This window comes from Cyprinus carpio, chromosome A25 (assembly GCF_018340385.1).
Source record: "Cyprinus carpio isolate SPL01 chromosome A25, ASM1834038v1, whole genome shotgun sequence".
NCBI lineage: Eukaryota > Metazoa > Chordata > Actinopteri > Cypriniformes > Cyprinidae > Cyprinus > Cyprinus carpio.
This window is the reverse complement of record NC_056596.1, coordinates 17,106,333-17,119,849: the sequence shown is the minus strand read 5'-3', so window position 1 is coordinate 17,119,849 and position 13,517 is coordinate 17,106,333. Positions and strand designations below refer to the sequence as shown.

The 13,517-nt window shown below is 34.2% G+C and overlaps 1 pseudogene; it reads left to right on the top strand.

Annotated features, from left to right (window-relative positions):
* The first annotated feature begins 888 nt into the window (after positions 1-888).
* Positions 889-13,517, top strand: part of LOC109111210 — a 38,309-nt pseudogene continuing 25,680 nt past the window's right edge.

Here is a 13,517-nt window from a genome sequence, read left to right as displayed (position 1 = left end):
CAGTTCTTTAATATAATCTGTCTTTATTAGAGCGTTTGAGTCTGAGCTGCGGCTGTACGAAGGAGACGATCCTCTAGATGTTTGGGTCAGGTATGGATTATGATGATGACAGATGTTGACTTCTAATATGCAAGTCATATTAAATTCTGATTATTTTTGACGCAGGTACATAAAATGGACAAAGCAGAAATATCCACAGGGTGGAAGGGAGAGTAATCTATCCGTGCTTCTTGAAAGAGCGGTTACGCGCTTCACAGCCGACGAGAAATATCACAACGACGCTCGCTACATCGAGCTCTGGATCGAGTTTGTGAGTGTTGGACCTCCTCGAGAAGTGTTCGGATGACTTCTGTGCTCATCAGGATCTTTTGAGGAGCGTTTGTTTCCAGAAGCTTTACTTTCACTGTTCCTCAGCGGAGGAATGATCTTCACAAACCTCCAGAACATCTCACATCTTCTGAGGAGACTTTATTTCTTCATCTCTCAATCACTGCATTATATGTTTGGATCATTTACATCTCATCTCACTGAGACACATTACTGCAGATATAGAGCACAGACTCATATTTATAGCATTTTATGTCAGTACTGTTATAAAGATCTCGTTGATTTGCATCACAAGCAGCAGAATTTCATCATATATAAACATCAGCATCTGCACCAAATTGTATGTTTTCGCTCAGTTTGAGTCTCTGAATAAAACAGAGCTGTTTTTCCTTCACTGTATGCGCCATAAAAACACCAAATATGACAAAACATGCAAGCCTTTTTCGTCTAAAGGCTTATCATTTCATATGTCAGGCTTTAAAGACATCCAATACATTCCTCAAATCGTAAAGCCCTACATTTATTCTCTTTGATGCAGTCTTCAGTGTTTGAAATAATGAAATGTGTCGCTCTCCAGAGCTCTGCAGGCGCGAGCTGATCAACACAGATCAACTCAGAGATGATGATGATGCAGATGGAGAACCTCAGCGATCCTCACTGGCTGAGCTCAAAGCCAAAGGGAAGAAAAAAGCCATGGTTCCATCAACAGAGTGAAGGCCTCGGTCGGATGTGAGCAGGAACTCTTACCTTACCTTACCTTGTGCCACAGATGCTCGGGGGCTCCAGTTTAAACAGCCGTTGGGCCCTAAACAGAACAGTCGACTGGTGATTTTTGATGAGAATAAAGCTTCTGAGCTGCAGGAGCCCAAATTTGAGGTCTGGACGGCGCCACCTACTGCCAGAGCCAAAGAGAACGAACAGAAGCCTGAGAAATGGACCGGTGTGAAGGTACGAGTGTTGAACTGTATGCTAACATCACCTGTTTATTCAGTCACCTGGCTGGAGCATAAAGGAGAACGGAGGCTGAACTGTTGCAGTTGCCTCTGAAGTCCAGATCGGGTCTCAGCATCACCGTTCCTCCTCCTGAACCCAGCTTCCAGCCGTTAGTGGAAGAGGACCAGCCTCCCGCTGTGTGAGATCAGGAGACACGCTGCATGGAGGATCACGCTGTTCTTCCTTTATATTCACATGCACTAGTAAAAGAGGGATTTACATTGGCCTCTGTGGAAAAGTTCAGAGAAAAACTGTCAAAAATGTGAAAGTAAATAAATAAAAGTTGATTTATTTTATTAATAAAAAAAAACTAACTAAAATTAAATAAAATTTGAAACTAAATATTTTCTGAATTATATTTTAAACATTTTTTACAGTATAAATGTAGTCTTTTATATGTACTATATATATATTATATATATATATATATATATATATATATATATATATAGATATATATATATATATTTAATAATTTTGCTTTGTATTTTTTTTTGCCATTATCACTGTTTTTTTTTAGATGCCTTTATTTTACACAAATTTTTATTCCCATTCTAGTTTTTATTTTAGTACTTGAAATTACACTAAATAAAAAATGAGCAATGTTGCAACTAGCTTTTTTATTTTTAAATATTGAAAAAACTTTTTTTAATATATATATATTTCATTATTTGAGTTGCATTTTATTTTAAGTAAATGGAAAAAGAAAAATATATATATATTTTAATGGGTTTAGCTTTGAAAACCCGCAGTGCCAGTGTTATTTTAGTATCATTATCATATGTTATATATAGTTTTAATTAATATTCTATCATTATTTGTTGTAGATGTCTTTCCTGTGTTTGTGTATAATACTTTTTTTTTTTTTTATTAATTTTTTTTGTAACACATTGTTTTTTTGTTTTTTTTTTTTTAGTGTGAAAGTGTGGATTTTTTGATAGGCATCATGTTATCATTTGTTTGTATGTGGTTATTATAGCTCAATAAATGCAACCGATTCCATATCAGACTGCATTTGCACTTGATTTATAGTTCTGTCACACACTTTATCAGCAGAGTTTACTCTGAAGAATATAATGGAAGTTTATTTGCATGGACTTTGATGAAACTGAAACGGCAAAAACACTAATGTGGAATATAATAACCAATCTTTTAATGTGAGCTACACACTTAATATACAGTTCAGTATGTCAAAACAATATATAATATTAATTTTTATTTCAGTTTTAGTCAAGTACTTCAACTAAATGAAAATAAAATGTTGCCTTGGCACCTAGCTTTTTCTAAATACTTAATTTTATTTTAGTTACTGTGTATTTTAAGTAAATGGAAATGTTTTTAATGGTTTTGGAAACCCCTGCACTTATTTTAGTATCAATAATGTTTTATATATTAACGATAATATTTAGTTTTTAAATTATCGTTTTGAATTAGTTCTTATTTTGTTTCTATTTTATAATTATTTTTCTGTTTACACACATTTTAGTAGTTTTATTGTCGTTTTTATAATATGTCTATATAGTTTTTATTCATTTTTATTTCAGTTTTAGTTTTTTTGAAGTTAAACTAAATAAATGTTGCCTTGGTCACTAGCTTTTTAATTAAATAAAAATTAAAATGTTTTTTTTTTTTATGGTTTTAGTTTTGAAGACCCTTGTGTCAGTGTTATTTTAGTAATATAGCACTATATATTAATGAAAATATAGATTTTATCATCATTTTGGGTGTTATTTTTATATTTTCTGTTTGCATTTTAGTGTTTTTTTTTTTTTTTTTTAAATATGTCTATATACTTTTTATTCATTTTTATTTCAGTTTTAGTTTTATATATAAACAAAAAACTGTCTTAAATATATACATGCATGTGTGTGTATTCATAATAAATATACACGTTATGTAAACAAAAACTTATTTTGGATGCGATTAATCATTTGACAGCACTAATATATCAGTATTATATATAAAATATTATATATCAAATATATCAAATCATTATTTTGTTCTTCCAAAAGTCAGGCTGAAAAAAAAAGATCTTGATTTCATGTTAATATCAATAAACTTCTGGATGTAAATCCCAGAGTCAGAAAATATAAGTTTGAAGCCTCTGTAGATTTAATAATCGGTGTGTTTATCTAAACTACAGTACAGGTTTTTACTGCTGCATTTATTCTAATACTTTGTCTGTTTACATAAAATGTCAACTTCAGCTTTAACTTTCGTAATACCCTTCAGGATCAACAAAAGCCTAAATTAATCAGCAGCTCATAAAACTACTTTAATAAATGTATTTATGTTATGATTCAGAAGCGATCACCATATTGCCAGAACAGTGAAGCGCTTACACAAAAAGATGCTCCTTGTGAATAAATTCAAGCTTTGTGAGGTTAGACTCATATTTTGTGGGTGAATGTGTGAATGAGTGTTTCAGTGAACGCAGGATCATCAGCTCTATTAATATGCTAAAGACAAAAAACAAAAGCTCACTGGGCGTCATTGTTTGGGGATGGACTTTAATTGCCCCGCGTGACAAAAGCTCTGAAAGGACAAAAGCAGCAGAGCAGACCGGATCAATGTGTTTATTAGGGAATTTTGCATCAATTTTACATTTGATCTCATGTATTGACAGTTCTGTATGAGCACTGAACGACATGAAGAGCTGTTCTCGTGGGATTTCGGCTCATAATGAGGTCGAACAGTATCTGCTTTGCACTTTATTACTAACTGAGATGTAAATGTCTCTCAAATTCAAACGTCTTGTAGTTTTATATTAAGATTTTAAAGCTACTGATTATTACTGACAGTGGCTTTGATGATTTGACTTCATGATAAAGCTGAACTATGTCATACATCTCTTGATTTCCTAAATTAATGTAATTTTTTTTTCTTGTGTGTGTGTGTTGAGCTAAAAGCACAGAAGTATTGAAGAAAGTCACAATAAAAGCCGGATTAAATTCTAAAAAAAAAAGAAAAAAGATTTTGAAAGCAGTTTGAAATAAAAGTTTATTAAATATTATTTAAATAGTTTATAAAAATATTATTTATATTTTGTCCACCAAAATACTGAATCATAAAAATATTATAATGTTAAATAATATAGAATTCTAAATAATATAAAAATAATAAAATATATTTTCTATAAATATATGAAACATATGATCCAACACAATACCATAGTAAAATTCAAAACATGCAGTTGTTACATTAAATCAAAGTAGAATTAAAAACAGAGCCACTTGTATCTAATCTAAAATGCTGGTAAAATGTAGGTATTTAGGTTGATTTTAAGTCAAATGTTATTATTATTATTATTATTTATGATGATTGAATTAGGAAAGGAAATAATGTTTACCGTGGTAAATATTTGATGATTCATCCTCTGTCATCCGATTTTTATTTCATAACATCACCAGCCTCTGGTGACCCTCATTATAATCTCATTAATTATTCATGAGTTGACCAAATTTCAGATTCTGACACGTCACAACTGTTCAACGTCGATGAAACGTCAATGCATCGTTAACGACAGACGTCAAAAGTCAAAACATGCAGTTGTTAAATTAAAAATAATTAAAAGTAGCAACAGAGAGCGGGTTATGGCCTACATGATCTGACCCATTAAATCCTGGTAAAGTCTTATGTAGGTTGATTCAGTCATATGAAATCACTCGGTTTTAATTCTGATGATTAAATCAACGCAATTTCTGTTTACTATAGGCTTCTGGCCTATTATGACCCTCGTGAATTATTCATGAGCTGACCGCTTTACCTGCCGTCGCGGATCACGCGCTCACGTGGAAACGCTTCACCACGGCGACAGAGTGGGCGTGAACCGTTTCCTAGGTGACGCTGCCCCCCCCCACTCCCCACTCACACACACACACACACACACACACACACACTGCAAAGACAACCCACAGCAGGAGAAGAAAGAGAGCAGAGGAGAGGAGAGGAGAGAGGAGGAGGCAGGCCGTTCTCGTCTCCTCTAGCTGTGGATTGTGTTCTTCATGGCATCATCACGGCACCGGTAGCAGGGGCCGCCGGGAGATCAGATGCACGGCTTCGAGCATCACCTCTCTGAGATTTGCCGTGCAGAAATGCATCGGACTCTCTCAGGCGCGCGGCAGCCTGCAGTGGGAGGCTGATTGAGCGCGTGCGTGCGTGTGTGTGTGTGTGCGCGTGTTCATACAGCACCACAAAGCCTCTTCCCAGCAGGACAGGCTCCTAAATTCCTCATCACACAACGGCAAGGTAAGAAAAGCCACGTTTTGACATCTGCATGCGAGCTGTGGGTGCGATAGTGACGCTGAGCGCCGCTTTGTGTCGCATCGCTGGATGAAGACGCGCACATCGCGAGCGGCGAGAGAGAAAGCAGACGCACAAAGCCTAGACGACCATGAAAAGCTGTGCTGATGAGGAGATGCTTTCACCTTCCCTCACCCCCGGCTCTCGCGCGATGCATGCAAAGATGAAAATCTGCTTGAGGCAATATTTGGGGATCCTCAGATGGCAAACCTTTCAGAAATGGCAGGAACTTACAAAATGGATCCCATAAGTTGATTATAATAGAACTGATGTATTAAAGTTCCTTCAGCGAATGATGGGACGCTTCAGAAGCAGTCTGGATGTTCTTCAAAGAGCGATTTGAGGAAACCCAAATGGAGCTGTATTTGATTTTTTTGCAGCGATGCCATCGAAGAACCATTTTTTGGTTCTTTAAAGAACCTTACACTGAACAGTTCTTAAAATAACCACTTTTTCTTCAAAATAAAGGCTCTTTATTGCCTTTCCCTTGCATAAAAGTTTCTTTATAGTGGAAAAGGTTCTTTAGATTATTAAAATGTTTTTTATATTAAGAAAAAAATGGTTCTTTTAGGAACTGATCATTGAAAGGTACTTTGGGGAACCAAAAATGGTTCTTCTACCCTCTTTTAAAACCTTTATTTTTAAGAACCATTTCACATGCACTTATTCATATTCATAGGCATGCGTACGTAAAAGTGCATTTATGCATTTGGCAGCCACTTTTATCCAATGCAACTTGCATTGCATTCAAGATACACCTTTACATTTGATCAGTTTTTGTATTCCCTGGGTATCGAGCCCATGACTTTAGCGTTGATAGTGCCATGCTTTTCTGTGTGAGCTACACGAATACATGCATGTGCATTTTAAGCCACTGGTTTTACTAATAGAATCATCTGTGCTGTCAATACATTGATATCTGCCAGATTCAAAAATAAGAAAACATGCATATTCTTGAAATGCACTTCAGGCATAAATAATGAAATCAAACATGATGAGTTTGTATCTAGTGCAGTGTTTTGTAGCCTGAGGCTCATATAAGACTACTTATTCTCATCTTGTTTATTAAATTAGTAACGTGTAAGTTTTGTTTGTAGGAATAGTTTTAGATACGTTAGAAAGGCATACACAGCGATTACTCACAGAGGTGTCATGATGAGCTTCTTCACTTTAATCAGCTGACTCCGCCTCTTCCTCTTATAAGGTTTTAGGGTTTGAGTAGATATTAGAGTAGGGTTAGGGTCAAAAATGTCATTATATTGTAGCTGATGTTTCACCAGGGGCTCTTAAAGCTCTAACAGTCTTTTATTTACCTGCGATGACACTGATCTGAGATGGTGTGTGTTTTTGTGGTGACTGGCTCATAAATGATGTGTGTGAAGTACTACGTGCTCAGAAGTATCGTATTTCATATTGCATACCTCTTTCATCAGATTGCAGTGTTTAGGGTTCATGCAAACAGCAGATTTCTGAAATATCTGTGCGTGTGAAGGTCTGTGACTTGATGTTGTTGAGGCGAGACGTCGGATCGAGTGTTTCTGGAGCCGAATGTGTGGAAGTGAACGTCCTCGTGGGCCGTTTTGCTGCTGTCACACCGTGTTTTATTCTCCTTCTGACTTTGAGTGATCATGTGGACTGATCTTATTAGACAGTGAGCTGCACAAACGCCAGAAACATCCCGATGCCTGATGCAGTGTGTTCAGTGTTTTCTCTCTGGAGTGAGAGTATTAGAAGCGTTTAAGACAATCATCTCTAGTACCACACAGTAAACAAACATTTCAAGTTTAATCGAAATTTACCTGCAATTTCTGAGTGAAAGTCATTTCAAAGAAAATCCTACACCAGTATTTTTAGTATAGCTGCAACTTTTTATTTTTATTTTTAGAATAGTATTTGTGAAGGTTGAAAATGTCTCAGTGAAATGTTTTGATATGCATCACTAGTTTTTAAAGATGCATGTTGTAACTAACATGGTTCAGATCACTATTGAGGCCTATTTAATGTCTCAGTTATATTTCCCAGACAGCAATGCGATCAAATTGAGATTTTTTTTAATCATATAATATTATACTTCTCAGATGTTTCTGATAATAATTTGTTTTTATTTTCCAATATATCAAATTCAGCAATCAAAAGTCACATAATTCAATATGAACTCACTATAAGCTGCTATCCACATTTGTTTTTTTTATTTTAAGCAGTGTTATTTTAATATGTGACATACTATTATAGCGCTTTTATTAATATTTTATAAATTTTATTTAATTTTTTATATTTTCTGTATTAACTTTCGTTTTAGTAATTTAGTGGTTTTTGTATTTTGTATTTTGTATTTTTATGGATATGTTATTTTTATAATTTATTTAGTTAAACTAAATGAAAATGAGAAACGTTGCCTCGTCAAACTAACTGAAAAATAAGTTTGCGTTTTTTATATTTTATTTCAGTTAATGCTTATTTTATTTCAAGTAGTGATTTTTTGTCTTAGTTTTAGTTAATAATAATAACCCTGATTTTTAAGCACTCTTACTATATGACAACAATTGACAAATTGTGACTAGTTTTCTGTAGACTATGAAAGATGGATGAATGAATGATGCATTTATATAATACAGTTAATACAGTTATCCTCTGACTATCTTCATATGAGCAAAACTTCATATGATTACAAGAGAGTTGAATATTTAAGAGATTTATTTATTTAACAGAAAAGTATCATACATATTTAAACTGAGCATTTCGACACACCAGGTTTGTTTTAATCAACACAAAACATTATTTCTGTCATCTCAAGTTTAAACTCTTCCATCAAAATCACTAAGCAGCCCCTGACGAACTCTTTTCTGAGCTCTAGAGATGTGAATGTGTGAGTTTGAGCGGGTTAAACTCAGGTTAAAGTGCTGTGGATGTGAATGAGGACAGACGACTCGCGGCTCAGCCGTTAAGCTTCGGTCACTTCATCTGAAGTCCTGCTTCACACTTCACTTCACTGCTGTTACTGAGATGGGACTGTCACGTCTGAGACAAACGATCTCAAACATGAACGGGGAACAGGGGACCGGATTCAGCTCAGGACAGAGTCCAAACATCCCCTGGAGAACCAGAGATTCACATCAAGGGCTGAAGATGGCAAACAGCCACTCAAAATATATCCTGATTTGGGATTTGGGAACAGAAAAGACGGACTTCTAGCTGTGGATCTTCATGCAGATATATAATAAATTCAGATTTCTTTTTCCATTTAGCCCAGAAACACATTCTTACACAAGCATGCAAATGCAGACATAAATACTCAGCCAATGCATGAATACATGTCGTGCGTAAAGTTGGCATGAAATGAAAATTTACCCAAAATGCATGTGGGTCAATTTTTTTTTTTTTGGTTTATAAATTCAGAGCCAAATTACAGGGGGGTACAGAAGTTCTTAGAAAGATGGCAGCATCATTATATGATTTTTACCCAGAGATCAGTGGTCTGTTAGTAAAATCTGTTGACTTTAGAAATCTTTGTTGCATTAAATGGCAATTTTTTTTGCATTTAAAAAATCACTTTTTGAGTTTTCCTCCCCAACGTTTGCATGGCTGTAACTCAAGAAGTATTAAAGATATATTAATACCATTTTAGATTTTGGATCTTAACATATTTTTCTTTTGGTATCTTAATTTTTGAGGCCCTTTATAGTTCATTTTCAGAGATATGGGAATGTGGGTCAGTGTGGGTGATAAAAACTAAACGTGGGTCACTTTGCATACAGTGGATGTTTTTTTTTTTTTTTTTTTTATTTATGTTTGAAAAAAATATTAACAAAATGGGAAAGTTTCTGAAATCTGGTTGATTTGACATGGAACATACATGTACATTTACACACACAAACACTCTTTTTTTTTTTTTTTTACATTTTGACCTCATAATTTTGATTCATAATTGGATCTTCTGCTAAAAACAAGACTTCTCCAATCATTTAGTCTGCTGCTTTTATATTTCAATAATCCGTTACACTTGGATGTACTTATCACGTTTATTCAGTTTTGTTCGACCAAAACATTTGCTAATTCACGTGTTGTAATAACACGTTCATAATTTGAAAGAAAAAGCCTTATTTCTGACTCATCGTGACTTTCAAGCAAAACATTAAATAAGGCTTGCATTTCAGGTGGATGATAAATAGCAATAGAATAATGTGCACACTTTTCTTTTTCTAATATTCCTTTAAAAGCATATAAAGCAATATGCATTATGCCAACAATAAGCATTATTTTCGCATATAAACTCACTATGTTCAATTCAATTTCAAGTTTATTTGTATAGCGGCGTTTCACGATACAAATCATTGCAAAGCAACTTTACAGAAAATTAAGTTTCTACAATATTTAGTAGTAGCTTATCAGTGGTGACTGTCAGTTTATTTTGCCATATGGCAGAAATGTTCAGAAAAATCAATAAAAGACGTAAACAAACAGACGATTTAACACTATTAACAGCAATTATGCAATCAAGCTTATATCAAAATGTGGTAGTTCTGTATGTTGTCTCTGGGTTAGCATCATCTGAGGTCCTCTGAGGGGCTGGCATCATCTCTTCTCAGGTGTTCTGGATCCAGACTGGAGCTTGTGTAAATCCTAGTTATACCACGGGATGTAACTGTTGTGTGCTTAATTCACGAATGAGCATCTAGTTATCATTGGATTTTTTTTCTTTTGCATGTTATTCCAGTTTTGTAGTAGATGACTCAAGCAAGTCGAGCACATTGCATTGTGGGATATAGTGTTACACACAGTGTTGATGCAATAGAAATTGTATTGAGAAAAATTACTATTACAACAAAAACTATTAAAAATGAAACAGATTACCATAATTCATGAGTCGCTAGGGTAAAAAAAAAAATGCAAAAACAGATGCTCATACATGTTTCTTCAGAGGTATATCTCTGTTCCTGCACGAGTGTGGAGCTGTTTAAACCCACACATTCACTCTTCAGTTGTCTTATTTGAAAGCTGTATCTGTGTCGCTGGGATTGGGCTGTCAAACACTCCTCGCCCACAGAATCCCTCTCCAGCTCCAGATGAAAACACTCGCCGCATCATCTCAGGTTAATATCCAGCTTTTAGAGTTGGACTTGATTCTCAGATTACAAGCACTCCACAACTGAAGTGAACATGCTTTGGTTTGCACACATTTGTCTCCTTTGAGAGGAACCATTTTGCAAAAGGATTCACAGTCATCATCACTAATCAGATTTATAATTTCATTAAAAAAAGACCTTGCATGTCATACTTTTCTATACCGCATAGAGATTTTAAAAGATTGGCACTCACTAAAAAGAATATATATGTATCAGAATTACAATTTCCATGGTATATATATATATATATATATATATATATATATATATATTAGGGGCTGTCAAATGATTAATCATGATTAATGCACATCCAAAATAAAAGTTTTGTTTACATAATATATGTGTGTATACTGTGTATATTTATTATGTATATATAATTACACACACATGCATGTAGATATTTAAGAAGAATATGTTATGTTTCTATATAAATATATTTATATATAATATAAAATATAAGAATATAATATATAAATGTATATACATGTAAATATTTTCTAAATATATATATTTATGTGTTTGTATTTATATATTACATAATAAAAATATACCCTGTACACATACATATATTATGGTAAACAAAACTTTATTTGGATGTGATTAATCGTGATTAATCATTTGACAGCCCTAATATATATATATATATATATAGATATGTGACCCTGGAGCACAAAAGCAGTCTTAAGTCTCTGGGGTATATTTGGGGGGGGGTATAATAGCCAACAATACATTGTATGGGTCAAAATTTATCCATTTTTCTTTTTATGCCAAAAATCATAAGGGATATTAAGTAAGTAAAGATCATGTTCCATCCAAAGATTATTTTGTTAACTTCCTACTGTAAATATATCAAAAACCTCATTTTTTGATTCGTAAATATGCATTGTTTAAGAGCTTCAATTTGGAAAAATTTAAAGGCGGATGAGGATTTTCTCAAATATTTAGATTTTTTTGCTCCCTAGATTCCAGATTTTCAAATAGTTGTATTTCAGACAAATATTGTCCTCATAACAAACCATACATCAATGGAGAGATTATTTTTTCGAGAAATTGACCCTTATGACTGGTTTTGTGGTCCATGGTCACATATGTGTGTGTGAAGCATTCAGATGCAAAAACCATCTCAGAAGAAAAGTCCACCTGAGATTTTTTTTCTTTTAAATTAGTATTTTGTTTATCAGTCTCTTATGTTTAGATTCAGTAATTTAACTTTAATGCCAGTTGAAAGGTTTATTAGTTCAGTTATTGAAATGCCTTATTTTTTTCAAAAATGTCCAATGTTATTATGGACAATGGCTCACGCAATGGAATGGCTGATAAAAATGCTTATGTTAAAAGAAAAAAAATCGCCAGAAGGAACAGAGTGTTTTTGCATCTGAGGTCTTCATATACATACACATATATACATGCATTTGTTCTGAATCTGCAAAAGTGTTGTACTTGACTGGGATTTTACTTCTAAAATGTCCTTATCAACACACATTAGTTAGGTGTGTGATGTTCAGGATAGCAATAATTATAGAAAAGACAAATGGCCAGAAATTTACTTGCGCAACTCTGCGATGTGATAAAAAATAAAGCTGGTAATCTTGAATATCTGCTCATTTAGATTACTGTTTGGGTTTGGACATGAGCAATACAACAAGATTCCATCAACGACAGACAGATGGTGGCTCGATTCCACGATGCTTTAATAAATGTATTATAATTATTATAGCTGCTTACTCTTCCAGTCTGTTATAATGAGATAGTAAAAATTATATGATTAATAAATCATGGCTGCATATGTTGTTCCATTACTTTAACTCATCAAAATAATTTAACCCATTTTTTAAAATTATACAAGATTCAACTAGACATAATTTTTGAAAACTTGTGTTGAAATGACTTGTACAGCCAATTTGATTCTACTTAAAATTTAAATAAATTTTTAAGTTGAATTAGGTGATGTTTGACAGATCAAATATGCATGTACATGTATTTCTAGTTTATATTCCGTAGCAGCTTTGATAGAAACTATTTATAAGTTCAATCAATAATAAACAGAAACCACAACAACCATAAAGGACTCTGATATATTTTTATTTGTTGTGCATGATTTTAAAGCATCTGTGAGAGGATTTACATTCATGCATGTCGGCAGATATGTTATATCCAAAGCGATTTTCTTTGCATTTAAGGCTCTATGTTATATCAGTTCAGTATCAAACCGTGACCGTCGGCTGTGGCTTTATTTTGCTGGTTTGAGGCTCAGAGGAGGACGCTGTACACACACACACCACAACACACATTACACACACACACACACACACACACACACACACAACACACACACACACACCAACCCATAGATGAATCCAATGCAGGATTCACTGTTACTGCACTGCAGGCACAAACACAAAGCAGGGACCTTTAAGTATCTCAGACGTGGTGATGATTGTCGCTCTATTGATCAAATACACAAGTAGAGGATTAACTGTGTTCCTCACCAACCGCAGTGGAAAAAAACCTCATCGAGTTTTCATTCCGCCGCTACGCAAGAATTGCTGACGCGCCCGTATGTACTACTACAACTGGATCTTGTGAAGAGGTCATGTTGTCCCTGTTTACAAGGAGGCCGTGGGCACTGCGGGCTGTGTGTATATCACTACTTTTGACGAGAATATTTAATAAAACAGTACTCAAATCCATGAGAACAATCATGAAACAGAACACAGCATCATTCCTTATGCTATGTGCATCCTGTTCAAACATCGACGACACTTCACACTC